This window comes from Artemia sp. Qi Xiang Cuo, chromosome 12, assembly GCF_049724085.1.
Source record: "Artemia sp. Qi Xiang Cuo chromosome 12, ASM4972408v1, whole genome shotgun sequence".
In the NCBI taxonomy this organism is placed as follows: Eukaryota; Metazoa; Arthropoda; class Branchiopoda; order Anostraca; family Artemiidae; genus Artemia; species Artemia sp. Qi Xiang Cuo.
This window is the reverse complement of record NC_142805.1, coordinates 39,612,564-39,626,488: the sequence shown is the minus strand read 5'-3', so window position 1 is coordinate 39,626,488 and position 13,925 is coordinate 39,612,564. Positions and strand designations below refer to the sequence as shown.

General features: G+C 31.4%; 1 protein-coding gene across 1 annotated transcript in view; it reads right to left on the bottom strand.

Moving 5' to 3' along the window:
• LOC148946102 (piezo-type mechanosensitive ion channel component-like) overlaps positions 1–13,925 on the bottom strand; it is a 174,136-nt gene that overhangs the window by 42,462 nt on the left and 117,749 nt on the right. The window lies entirely within an intron of this gene.

Sequence of the window (13,925 nt, the reverse complement as noted above, 5' to 3'; positions counted from 1 at the left end):
ACTCATGCCATTTCAACGAAAGAAATCCAAAATGAACTTCGAAAAATCAAGAGAATGTAACTGTGACAAGGTAAACCATAACAAAACATTACTGAAATATTCCAACTCTTGCATTTCAATGAAAGAAATTCAAAATGAAATTTGAGAAATTAAGAGAATGTAACTATGATTAATTAAACCACTACGACAATACTAAAATATTTCAACTCGTGCACTTCAAAGAAATAAAACCAAACCAAAATTTGAACAATTAAGAGAATGTAACAATGAGTAGGTAAACCACGATAAAACTATTAAAATATTCGAACTCTTGAATTTCAACGAAAGAAAACGAAAATGAACTTTAAAAAATTAAGAGAATTTAAGTGTGATAGGGTAAACCAAGACAAAACACTACTGAAATATTCCAAATCATGCATTTCAACGAAATAAAACCACAATGAACTTTGAAAAATTAAGAGAATGTAAGTGTGACAGGGTAAACCACGACAAAACATTACTGAAATATTCCAACTCTTGCATTTCAATGAAAGAAATTCAAAATGAACTTTCAAAAATTAAGAGAATGTAACTATGATTAGGTAAACCACGACAAAACTATTGAAATATTCCAACTCTTGCATTTCATCGAAAGAAATCCAAAATGAACTTTGAAAAATTAAGAGAATGTAACTATGATTAGGTAAACCACGACAAAACTATTAAAATATTCCAAGTCTTGCATTTCAACGAAAGAAAACCAAAATGAACTTTGAAAAATTTAGAGAATGTAATTATGACTTGGTAAACCACGACAAAACACTACTGAAATATTCCAACTCTTGCATTTCAACGAAAGAAAACCACAATGAACTTTGAAAAAGTAAGAGAATGTAACTTTGACAAGGTAAACCACGACAAAACATTACTGAAATATTCCAACTCATGCATTTCAACGTTTGAAATTCAAAATAAACTATGAAAAATTAAGAGAATGGACTGTGACAAGGTAAACCATGACAAAACACTATTGAAATATTCCAACTCTTGCATTTCAACGAAAAAAAACCAAAATGAAGTTTGAAAAATCAAGAGAATGTAACTGTGACACGGTAAACTATAACAAACACTGCTGAAATAATCCATCTCTTTCATTTCAATGAAAGAAAACCAACATCAACTTTAAAAAATCAAGAGAATGTAACTGTGAAAAGGTTAACCATGACAAAACACTTTTGAAATATTCCAGCTCTTGCATTTCAAGGAAAGAAATTCAATGAACTTTGAAAAATCAAGAGAATGTAATTGTGACAAGTTAAACCACCACAAAACACTATTGAAATATTCAAGCTCTTTCACTTCAACGAAAGAAATTCAATGAACTTCGAAAAATTAAAAGATTGTAACTGTGACAAGGTGAACAATTACAAAACACTACCGTAATATTCCAACTCTTGCATTTCAATGAAAGAAATTCGTAATGAACTTTGAAGAATCTAGAGAATGTAACTGTGACACGATAAACCATGACAAAACACTATTGAAATATTCCAGCTCATAAATTTCAACGAAAGAAATTCTAAAATGAACTTTGAAAAATCAAGAGAATGTAACTGTGACAAGGTAAACCACATAAAAACACTACTTAATCAATCCAACTCTTGCATTTTAACGAAAGAAATCCAAAATGAACTATTAAAAATCAAGAGAATGTAACTTTGACAAGGTAAACCATAAACAAACATTACTAAAATAATCCAACTCTTGTATTTCATGAAAGAAATTCAAAATGAACTTTCAAAAATTAAGAGAATGTAACTACGATTAGGTAAACCACGACAAAACTATTGAAATATTCCAACTCTTGCATTTCATCGAAAGAAATCCAAAATGAACTTTGAAAAATTAAGAGAATGTAACTATGATTAGGTAAACCACGACAAACACTATTGAAATATTCGAACTCTTGCATTTAAACTAAATAAAACGAAAATGAACTTTGAAAAATGAAGAGAATGTAAGTGTGACAAGGTAAACCCCAACAAAAAATTACTGAAATATTCCAACGCATGAATTTCAACGAAAGAAAACCACAATGAACTTTGAAAAATTAAGAGAATGTAAGTGTGACAGGGTAAACCACGACAAAACATTACTGAAATATTCCAACTCTTGCATTTCAATGAAAGAAATTCAAAATGAACTTTGAAAACTTAAGAGAATGTAACTATGATTATTTAAACCACTACAAAACTATTAAAATATTCCAACTCTTGCATTTCATCGAAAGAAATCCAAAATAAACTTTGAAAAATTAAGAGAATGTAACTATGATTAGGTAAACCACGACAAAACTATTAAAATATTCCAACTCTTGCATTTCAACGAAAGAAAAACAAAATGAACTTTGAAAAATTAAGAGAATGTAATTGTGACTAGGTAAACCACGACAAAACATTACTGAAATATTCCAACTCTTGCATTTCAACGAAAGAAAACCAAAATGAACTTTCAAAAATTAAGAGAATGTAAATATGACTAGGTAAACCACGACAAAACACTACTGAAATATTCCAACTCATGCATTTCAACGATTGAAATTCAAAATAAACTATGAAAAATTAAGAGAATGAACTGTGACAAGGTAAACCATGACAAAACACTATTGAAATATTCCAACTCTTGCATTTCAACGAAAGAAAACCAAAATGAAGTTTGAAAAATCAAGAGAATGTAAATGTGACACGGTAAACTATAACAAAACGCTTCTGAAATATTCCAACTCTTGCATTTCAATGAAAGAAAACCAAAATTAACTTTGAAAAATCAAGAGAATGTAACTGTGACAAGGTAAACCATGACAAAACACTATTGAAATATTCCAACTCTTGCACTTCAACGAAAGAAATTCAATAAACTTGGAAAAATTAAGAGAATGTAATTGTGACAAGGTAAATCATGACAATACACTACTGAAATATTCCAACTCTTGCATTTCAACGAAAGAAATTCAATAAACTTTGAAAAATTAAGAGAATGTAACTGTGACAAGGTAAACCACGACAAAACACTACTGAAATATTCCAACTCTTGCATTTCAATGAAAGAAATTCAATGAACTTTGAAAAATTAAGAGATTTTAAATGTGACAAGGTAAACCATGACAAAACACTACTGAAAGATTCCAACTCTTGCATTTCAATTAAAGAAAACCAAAATGAACTTTGAGAAATTATGAGAATATAACAGTGACAAGGTAAACCACGACAAGACACTACTGAAATAATCCAACTCTTGCATTTCAACGAAAGAAATTCAATGAACTTTGAAAATCAGTAGAATGTAACTGTGACAATGTAAAACACAACAAAACACTACTGAAATAATCCAACTCTTGCATTTCAACGAATGAAATTCAAATGAACTTTGAAAAAATCAAGAGAATGTAACTGTGACAAGGTAAACCACGACAAAACACTACTGAAATATTCCAACTCTTGCATTTCAATGATAGAAATTAAAAATGAACTTTGAAAAATTAAGAGAATTTAACTGTAACAAGGTAAACCGCAACAAAACAATACTGAAATATTCAAACTCTTGCATTTCAACGAAAGAAATTCAAAATGAACTTTGAAAAATTAAGACAATGTAACTGTGACATGGTAAACCCCGACAGAACACTACTGAAATATTCCAACTTTTGCATTTCAACGAATGAAATTCAAAATGAACTTTGAAAAATCAAGAAAATGTAACTGTGATAAGGTAAACCCCGACAGAACACTACTGAAATATTCCAACTCTTGCATTTCAACGAAAGAAATCCAAAATGAACTTTGAAAATTTAAGAGAATGTAACTGTGACAAGGTAAACCATGACAGAACACTACTGAAATATTCCAACTCTTGCATTTCAATGAAAGAAATTCAAAATGAACTTTGAAAAACCAAGAAAATGCATCTGTGACGAGGTAAACTACAACAAAACACTACTGAAATATTCCAACTCTTGCATTTCAACAAAAAAAATTCTAAATGAACTTAGAAAAATTAAGAGAATGAAACTATGACAATGTAAACCATGACAAAACATTACTGAAATATTCCAATTCTTGCATTTCAACGAAATAAATTCAAAATGAACTTTGAAAAATTAAGTGAATGTAACTGCGACAAGGTAAACCACAACAAAACACTACTGAAATATTCCAACTCTTGTATTTCAATGAAAGAAATTCAAAATGAACTTTTAAAAATTAAGAGAATGTAACTGTGACAATGTAAACCATGACCAAAACACTACTGAAATATTCCAACTCTTGCATTTCAATGAAAGAAATTCAAATTGAACTTTGTAAAATCAAGAGAATGTAACTATGATAAGGTAAAATACAACAAAACACTATTGAAATATTCCAACTCTCACATTTCAATCGAAAGAAATTCAAAATGAACTTTGTAAAAATAAGAGAATGTAACTGTGACAAGGTAAAGCACAACAAATTATTACTGAAATAATCCAACTCTTGCATTTCAATGAAAAAAGTTCAAAATAAACTTTGAAAAATCAAGAGAATGTAACTGTGACAAGGTAAACCACGACAAAACACTACGGAAAAGTTCCAACTCTAGCATTTCCATCAAAGAAAAACAAAATGAACTTTGAAAAATCTAGAGAATGTAACTGTGACACGATAAACCAGGATAAAACACTACTGAAATATTCCAACTCATAAATTTCAACAAAAGAAATTCTAAAATTAACTTTGAAAAATCAAGAGAATGTAAATGTGACAAGGTTAACCAAAATAAAACACTATTGAAACATTCCAACTCATGCATTTCAACGAAAGAAATCCAAAATGAACTTTGAAAAATCAAGAGAATGTAACTGTGACGAGGTAAACCACAACAAAACACTACTGAAATATTCCAACTCTTGCATTTCAATGAAAAAAATTAAAAATGAACTTAGAAAAATTAAGAGAATTAAACTGTGACAAGGTAAACCATGACAAAACCTTACTGAAATAATCCAATTCTTGAATTTGAACAAAAGAGATTCAAAATGAACTTTTAAAAATTAAGTGAATGTAACTGCGACCAGGTAAACCACAACAAAACACTACTTAAATAATCCAACTCTTGCATTGCAACGAAAAGAGATTCGAAATGAACTTTTAAAAAGTAAGAGAATGTCACTGTGACAATGTAAACTATGACCAAAACACTACTGAAATATTCCAACTCTTGCATTTCAATGAAAGAAATTCAAATTGAACTTTGTAAAATCAAGAGAATGTAACTATGATAAGGTAAAATACAACAAAACACTATTGAAATATTCCAACTCTCACATTTCATCGAAAGAAAATCAAAATGAACTTTGAAAAATCAAGAGAATGTAACTGTGACAAGGTAAACCACAACAAAACACTACTGAAATAATCCAACTCTTGCATTTCAATACAAAAATTCAAAATGAACTTTAAAAAATTAGGAGAATGTAACTATGATTAGGTAAACCATTACAAAACTATTGAAATATTCCAACTATTGCATTTCATCGAAAGAAAAACAAAATGAACTTTGAAAAATTAAGAGAATGTAACAATGATTAGGTAAACCACGACAAAACTATTGAAATATTAGAATTCTTGCATTTCAACGAAAGAAAACCAAAATGAACTTTGAAAAATTAAGAGAATGTAAGTGTGACAGGGTAAACCACGACAAAACATTACTGAAATATTCCAACTCATGCATTTCAACGAAAGAAAACCACAATGAACTTTGAAAAATTAAGAGAATGTAAGTGTCACAGGGTAAACCACAACAAAACATTACTGAAATATTCCAACTCTTGCTTTTCAATGAAAGAAATTCAAAATGAAATTTGACAAATTAGGAGAATGTAACTATGATTAAGTAAACCACTACAAAACTATTGAAATATTCCAACTCGTGCATTTCATCGAAAGAAATCCAAAACGAACTTTGAACAATTAAGAGAATGTAAATATGATTAGGTAAACCACGACAAAACTATTGAAATATTCCAAGTCTTGCATTTCAACGAAAGAAAACCAAAATGAACTTTGAAAAATTTAGAGAATGTAATTGTGACTTGGTAAACCACGACAAAACACTACTGAAATATTCCAACTCTTGCATTTCAACGAAAGAAAACCAAAATGAACTTTGAAAAATTAAGAGAATGTAACTATGACAAGGTAAACCACGACAAAACATTACTGAAATATTCCAACTCATGCATTTCAACGAATGAAATTCAAAATAAACTATGAAAAATTAAGAGAATGGACTGTGACAAGGTAAACCATGACAAAACACTATTGAAATATTCCAACTCTTGCATTTCAACGAAAGAAAACCAAAATGAAGTTTGAAAAATCAAGAGAATGTTACTGTGACACGGTAAACTATAACAAAACACTGCTGAAATAATCCATCTCTTGCATTTCAACGAAAAAAAACCAAAATGAGGATTAAAAAATTAAGAAAATCTAATTATGAAAAGGTAAACCATGACAAAACACAACTGAAATATTATAACTCTTGCATTTCAACGAAAGAAACTAAATAAACTTTGAAAAATGAAGATAATGTAACTATGACAAGGTAAACCATGGCAAAACACTATTGAAATATTCCAACTCTTGCATTTCAACGAAAGAAAACCACAATGAACTTTGAGAAATTATGAGAATGTAACTGTGAAAAGGTAAACCACGACAAGACACTACTGAAATAATCCAACTCTTGCATTTCAACGAAATAAATTCAATGAACTTTGAAAATCAAGAGAATGTAACTGTGACAATGTAAAACACAACAAAACACTACTGAAATAATCCAACTCTTGCATTTCAACGAATGAAATTCAAATGAACTTTGAAAAAATCAATAGAATGTAACTGTGACAATGTAAACCACGACAAAACACTACTGAAATATTCCAACTCTTGCATTTCAATTATAGAAATTAAAAATGAACTTTGAAAAATTAAGAGAATCTAACTGTAACAAGGTAAACCACAACAAAACATTACTGAAATATTCTAACTCTTGCATTTCAACGAAAGAAATTCAAAATGAACTTTGAAAAATTAAGAGAATGTAACTGTGACATGGTAAACCCCGACAGAACACTACTGAAATATTCCAACCCTTGCATTTCAATGAAAGAAATTCAAATGAACTTTGAAAAATCAAAAGAATGTAATTGTGACAAGGTAAACCATGACAAAGCACTACTGAAATATTCCAACTCTTGCAATTCAATGAAAGAAAACCAAAATGAACTTTGAAAAATCAATAGAATGTAATTGTGACAAGGTAAACCATGACAAAGCACTACTGAAATATTCCAAATCCTGCATTTCAACGAAAGAAATTCAAAATGAACTTTGAAAAATTAATAGAATGTAACTGTGACACGGTAAAGCACAACAAAACACTACTGAAATAATCCAACTCTCACATTTAAACGAAATAAATTCTAATGAACTTTGAAAACTCAAGGGAATGTATCTGTGATATGGCTAACCACGACAGAACACTACTGAAATATTCCAACTCTTGCAGTTCAATGAAATAAAGCAAAATGAACTATGAGAAATAAAGAGAATGTATCTGTCACAATGTAAAACACAACAAAACGCTACTGAAATATTCCAACTCTTGCAATCCAATGAAAGAAATTCAAAATAAACTTTGAAAAATCAAGAAAATGTAACTGTGACAAGGTAAACCATAACAAAACACTACTGAAATAATCCATCTCTTGTATTTAAATGAAAGAAATTCAAATGAACTATGAAAAATCAAGAGAATGTAATTGTCACAAGGTTAACCATGACAAAGCACTACTGAAATATTCCAACTCTTGCATTTCAATGAAAAAAATTCGTAATGAACTTTGAAAAATCAATAGAATGTAACTGTGACAGGGTAAACCATGACAAAACACTACTGAAATATTTCAACTCCTGCATTTCAATGAAAGAAATTCAAAATGAACTTCGAAAAATTAATAAAATGTAACTGTGACAAGGTAAACCATAACAAAACACTACTGAAATAATCCAACTTTCACATTTCAACGAAATAAATTCAAATGAACTTCGAAAAATTAAGAGAATGTATCTGTGACATGGTAAACAACGACAGAACACTACTGAAATATTCCAACTCTTGCAATTCAATGAAGGAAACCAAAATGAACTTTGAAAAATCATGAGAATGTATCTGTGACAAGGTAAACCGCAAAAAAACACTACTGAAATATTCCGACTCTTGCATTTCAATGAAAGAAAACCAAAATGAACTTTGAAAAATCAAGAGAATGTATCTGTGACAAGGTAAACCACAACAAAACCTTACTGAAATAATCCAACTCCTGCATTTTAAGGAAAGAAATCCAAAATGAACTTTGGAACAGAAAGAGAATGTAACTGTTACAAATTGAATCATAACAAAAAGCTACTGATATATTCCAACTCTTGCATTTCAATGATATAAATTCAAAATGAACTTTGAAAAATTAAGAGAATGTAACTATGACATGGTAAACTATAACAAACCACTACTGAAATATTCTAACTCTTGCATTTAAATGAAAGAAATTCAAAATGAATTTTGGAAAATCAAGAGAATGTAACTGTGAAGGTTGTGGTGAAAAGGATGAGTACTTCAAGTTAGAAAATGGGTTTAGAAGGGACATTAAGAAAGGAACTTGCTCTGAAATGTCTTTTGAAAGGTATAACATAACATAACATAACATAACATAACATTAAATAACATAACATAATATAATATAACATAGCGAAGCATAGCATACCATAACATAGAATAGTGTAGCATAGCATAACATAACATAACCAAGCATAACATAAAATTACACAGCATAGCATAGTATAACACTGCAAAACATAGCATAGAATAGCATAACATAGCATAACCTAACATAACATAGCATAGCATAAAATTGCATAGCATAACATAACATAACATAACATAGCATAGCATAACACAACATAACATAGTATACCATAACATAACATAACATAGCATAACATAACATAACATAACATAACATTGGGGGTCCGGGGACCCTTTGGGAGCCTGTGGGACCTTTGAGGATCGGGGGCTTCCTTCGGGGTTGGGGTGGGGTATGAGAACCCGTGGGGTTGGGGTAGGGGACCTCACGACACTGTTCAAATACAACTTGTGTATTATAACGATCACAGAGTTTCACCCTCAAATCCTCTTCTAAAATCATCTTTTAAAATCATCTTTTAAAATGTCTCTAACTGTTTCGCCGAAATAATTCCATAAAATGTCTAAAACGGTTTCGCCCAAATAACCCCTAAACGTAATTTCAGCTCGTTCCTTTTGTTTTTTGGCATCTCTGCGCTGTCACATTTCAAATTACTCAGAAACCTGATTCCCGCGCTAAATCTATTCATCACTAAGATGTTTCTTGGAGAATTGTTTCCATGGCGTTTGGTTATTAATATTTTTTGGAGTTCGACCAGTAGAATTATTTCCGAGGCAAAGACATAAATGACTTGGATCTATTCGTGGAAAAGTACCTGTCAGACATTATTAAACTTTGCCCGTAAACAATTTGATTAAACAATTCATCGCTAAGATGTTTCTTTGAGAATTGTTTCCATGGCGTTTGGTTATTAATATCTTTTGGAGTTCGACCAGTACAATTGTTTCCGAGGCAATGGCAAAAACCCTGTCCCCGTTAGACTCAATAATCCATCAAAGTGAGAAAGTTCCTGTTTTTCCATTCTCACTGACAAAAACCATAAAACAGACATAAATTGCTGTTGACATCCATTAAAGTGAGAAATTTCCTGTTTTTTCATTCTCACTGACAAAAACCATAAGACAGACATGAATTACTGTTGACATCCGAGAAAAACATCAAATAAATTGACCAACACACATAACCGTCCAAGAAAACATCCATCAAAGTGAGAAAATTCATGTTTTTCCATTCTCACTGACAAAAACCATAAAACAGACATAAATTGCTGTTGACATCCATTAAAGTGAGAAAGTTCCTGTTTTTTCATTCTCACAGACAAAAACCATAAAACAGACATAAATTGCTGTCGACATCCGATAAAAACAACAAATAAATTGAACGGCACAAATAAACGTCCTAGAAAACATCAATAAAAGTGAGAAAATTCATGTTTTTTCAAGTGAGACAAATTATGCTTTTTTATTCTCGGTGAGAAAGCTATAAACCACATGGTCGGTACGGGAGTCGGACCTCCCTTTCTACTTACTTCTTATAGATTTATTAGGTCAACTAAATTTTAAAAAAGAAGTTTTTTTACAACTGAAAGTAAGGAGCAAAATCTAAAACAAACAGAAATTGTTACGTATATGAGAGTTATTATTCCTCCACAAAACCTCGCTACTTTACGCTAAAGTTTTTTTAGTGGTTTCAAAAAAAGCTTCTCATTGTTCGAATTAAACGAACATATTGTTTCAGGAGTCGTTCTTAAAGAATTGGGACAGAATTCAAACTTCAGCGTAAAGAGTGAAGTGCTGTGGAGGAGTAACCCCCCGCACATACGTAATAATTCCTGTTTGTTTTAAGTTTTAATGTTGCTCCTTACTTTCAGTTGAAAAAACTTGTTTTTTTCTGATCTTTTTTTAAATAATGCAACGAAGTCGTGCTACTCCTCCACGGAAAAAGCCATCCTCTCCAAGGATGTATTTCTCTAGATAATTCAATCCTAGTGAAAATTTACCCCTGGAGAATCACCCTTAACCTCTCCACAAAATTGAGTAAAATTTAGTCGGCAATGAGAAAGCAAGACATAAGAATATGTATATAAATTATAAATTATAAAACATATAAATTCATATGAATAAGAATTTCTTACAGGAATTCTGGCAAATTCCCCCAGTATAAAATTTCCCCTGAAAAAATTACCCTCTGGAAACTTCCCTCCCCATGTAAAATTGTCCCCAAGGAAAATCCCCCACCCTTCCCCCTCCCCCCCCCTCAAAAAAAAACATAAGCATACTTCCCAATAACAAATACTATACGTGCACAATGGGCAAATTTTTTAACTTAAAGACCTTTCCTCGGGGCTGTGAGAGGGTCATGATATCCCTGAAGGGATAGTTATTTGGCCTTTCAACTATGCCGAACAAAATGGCTGTCTAAAAATCTTGTCGGACGATCTTGAGAAAAAAGGGACGTGGGAGGGGCTCTAGTTGTCCTCCGATTCTTTTGGTCACTTAAAAAGGGCGCTAGAACTTGTAATTTTCGTTTGAATATCCCCTCTCACGACTTTTTATGACCTCTGGGTCGATACAATCACCTCTGAAAAAAAAAACAAATAAACACGCATCCTTGACCTCTCTTCTGGCAGAAAATACAAAATTAGACATTTTTTCAGATAGGCGCTTGAAACTTCTACAGAAGGGTACTCTGATATACTGAATCTGATGCTGATTCTTATTAAGATTCTATGACTTTTAGGGGGTGTTTCTTTTTTTTCAAAAATCAGGCGAATTTTATCAGGCTCGTAACCTTTGATGGATAAAGCTACTTATTAAAACTTATATATTTGAAATCAGCGATAAACTTCGATTCCTTTGATTTATCTATTGGTATCAAAATCCTGTTTTTTAGAGTTTCGGTTACTATTGAGCCAGGTCGCTTTTTACTTACACTTCGTTACCACGAATTGTTTGATGGATGCCATAAACCAAGTACCTAAAAAATTTATCTACACCAAATAACACTGCTTTGAGCGATCGAACCTTTTCTCTCTTAGATGAATACGCCTTAGAAGTGGGACAGAGGAGAAAGAAGAATCTGTAAATACCCATAAAGAATAAGAAGTATACGTTGTTTGTCAGCTTCTAATTAAGCATTAAATTATGTATTTTATATTAGACTTATTAGAAGATTCTTGTTGTTAGTTGTTACTTTAAAAATGGGCTTGGGTAAAAAGGATCGCAAAATGGTTCGCTCTTTACTACGGCTTGCTAGAAAAAGGTTCAAGACATTATCCTGCGTATGATATATCATGATGGCAAAGATAGCTGCAATCTAATACAGAATGAGCCACGGTCCAGAGCAACCAAAAATTTGAAAACGCAGTAAAAGAAAAACAGTCTAGAGAGAAAGTATCGCCATTTATAATCTGATTCAGGAATGATAACTATTATTTCTATTTGAGTTTCAGTTTATATAAATGTCCTACGAATAAAGTGAAGATACCACTTGGCGCTATTTTTATGTTCTTTCTGAATACAATAATCGCTTTTCTCGCAAATTCAATTTTAAGCCTTTTTTGGACCCTCGAAAATGGTAATTTCTTTATATGGTTTTTGGGTATAAAAGGGGTTTAAACATTGGTTTAAAATTTCCTATCAAATAGTTCGTGGTAACGAACTGTAAGTAAGGAGCGACCCGGCAACATGGTAATCGAAACTCTACAAAACGGAATTTTGATGCCAATAGATACATCACAAGAATCAGATTTTAATGCTTATCTCAAATATATAGGTTTCATCAAGTTTAGTCCTACCTATCAAAAGTTACGCGAAATTTGGCTGATTTTCGAAAAAAGGGGCTGATTTTCCCTAAAATTTATAGAACCTTAACAAAAGTCACACCATCATATTCAGCATATCAGGGAACCCTACTGCGGAGTTTTCAAGCTCCTATCTGCAAAAATGTGGAATTTTGTATTTTTTGCCATAAGAAAGATCACGGATGCGTGTTTATTTTTTTGTTTTTTTTGTTTTTTTTTCCCAGGGGTGATCGTATCGACCCAGTTGTTCTAGAATATCGTGGGAGGGCTCATTCGAACGGAAATTAAAAGTTCTAGTGCCATTTTTAAGTGACCCGAAAAATGGAGGGCAACTAGGCCCCCTCCCACGCTAATTTTTTCCCTAAGTCACCCGATGAAAATTTTGAGATAGCCATTTTGTTTAGCATGGTGAAAAATATTATAACTATGTCTTTTAGAATGACTTAATTCCCCGAAGTCCCCGGGGGGACGGCTGAAAGTTATAAACATTACTCAAAGTTAACATATAGCCTAGTATTGGTTATTGGGAAGTATACAAACGTTTTGAGAGGGGATTTTTTCTGGTAGTTAGGGGGGAGAGTGGGTCGGGGGTTATGTGGGAGAATATTATCATGAACTAAGTTTTCATGGGAGAAGGGACATTGCTATGAAGGTGGCGCCGGATTTCCCAGCATTATTTAAATAAAGATAAGATATTATATATAAAAAAACAAGTTTTTTAACTGAAAGTAAGGAGCAACATCAAAACTTAAAACGACAGAAATCATTACATATATGATTGGGTTCATCCCCTAGTCAATACCTCGCTCTTTAAGCCAAAGATTATTTAGGACTTTCATAAGTGCTATTTATTCTAATTAACGGCATTTGTGATTAAGGGGTCATTTTTAAAGAATTGGAACAAAATTCGGACTTTAGCGTAAAGAGCAAGGTATTGACTAGGGGGCGAACCCTCTAATAAACGTATTAAAAATATAAGAATATAGAGGTTGGTTACGTAAGTTAATTCGTAAGTTAGGTATATTTATTACTAATAAAAACGCTCGTAAAGAAAATTAAACAGGTTTCGAGAAAGCCATTTAACCAAATAAAAGTAAAACTAATATTCAATTTTTTTTTTAATTATTCATATACGGTGAGCCAAAATCAAAACCTGCATTAATTCAAAAACGTTCAAAAATTAAATAAAAAAAACAAGTTTTTTTAACTGAAAGTAAGGAACGACGTTAAAACTTAAAACGAACAGAAATTATTCCGTATATGAAAGGGGCTGTCCCCTCCTCAACGCCTCGCTCTTTACGTTAAAGTTTGACTTTCTCACAACTCTATTTTTTTAAA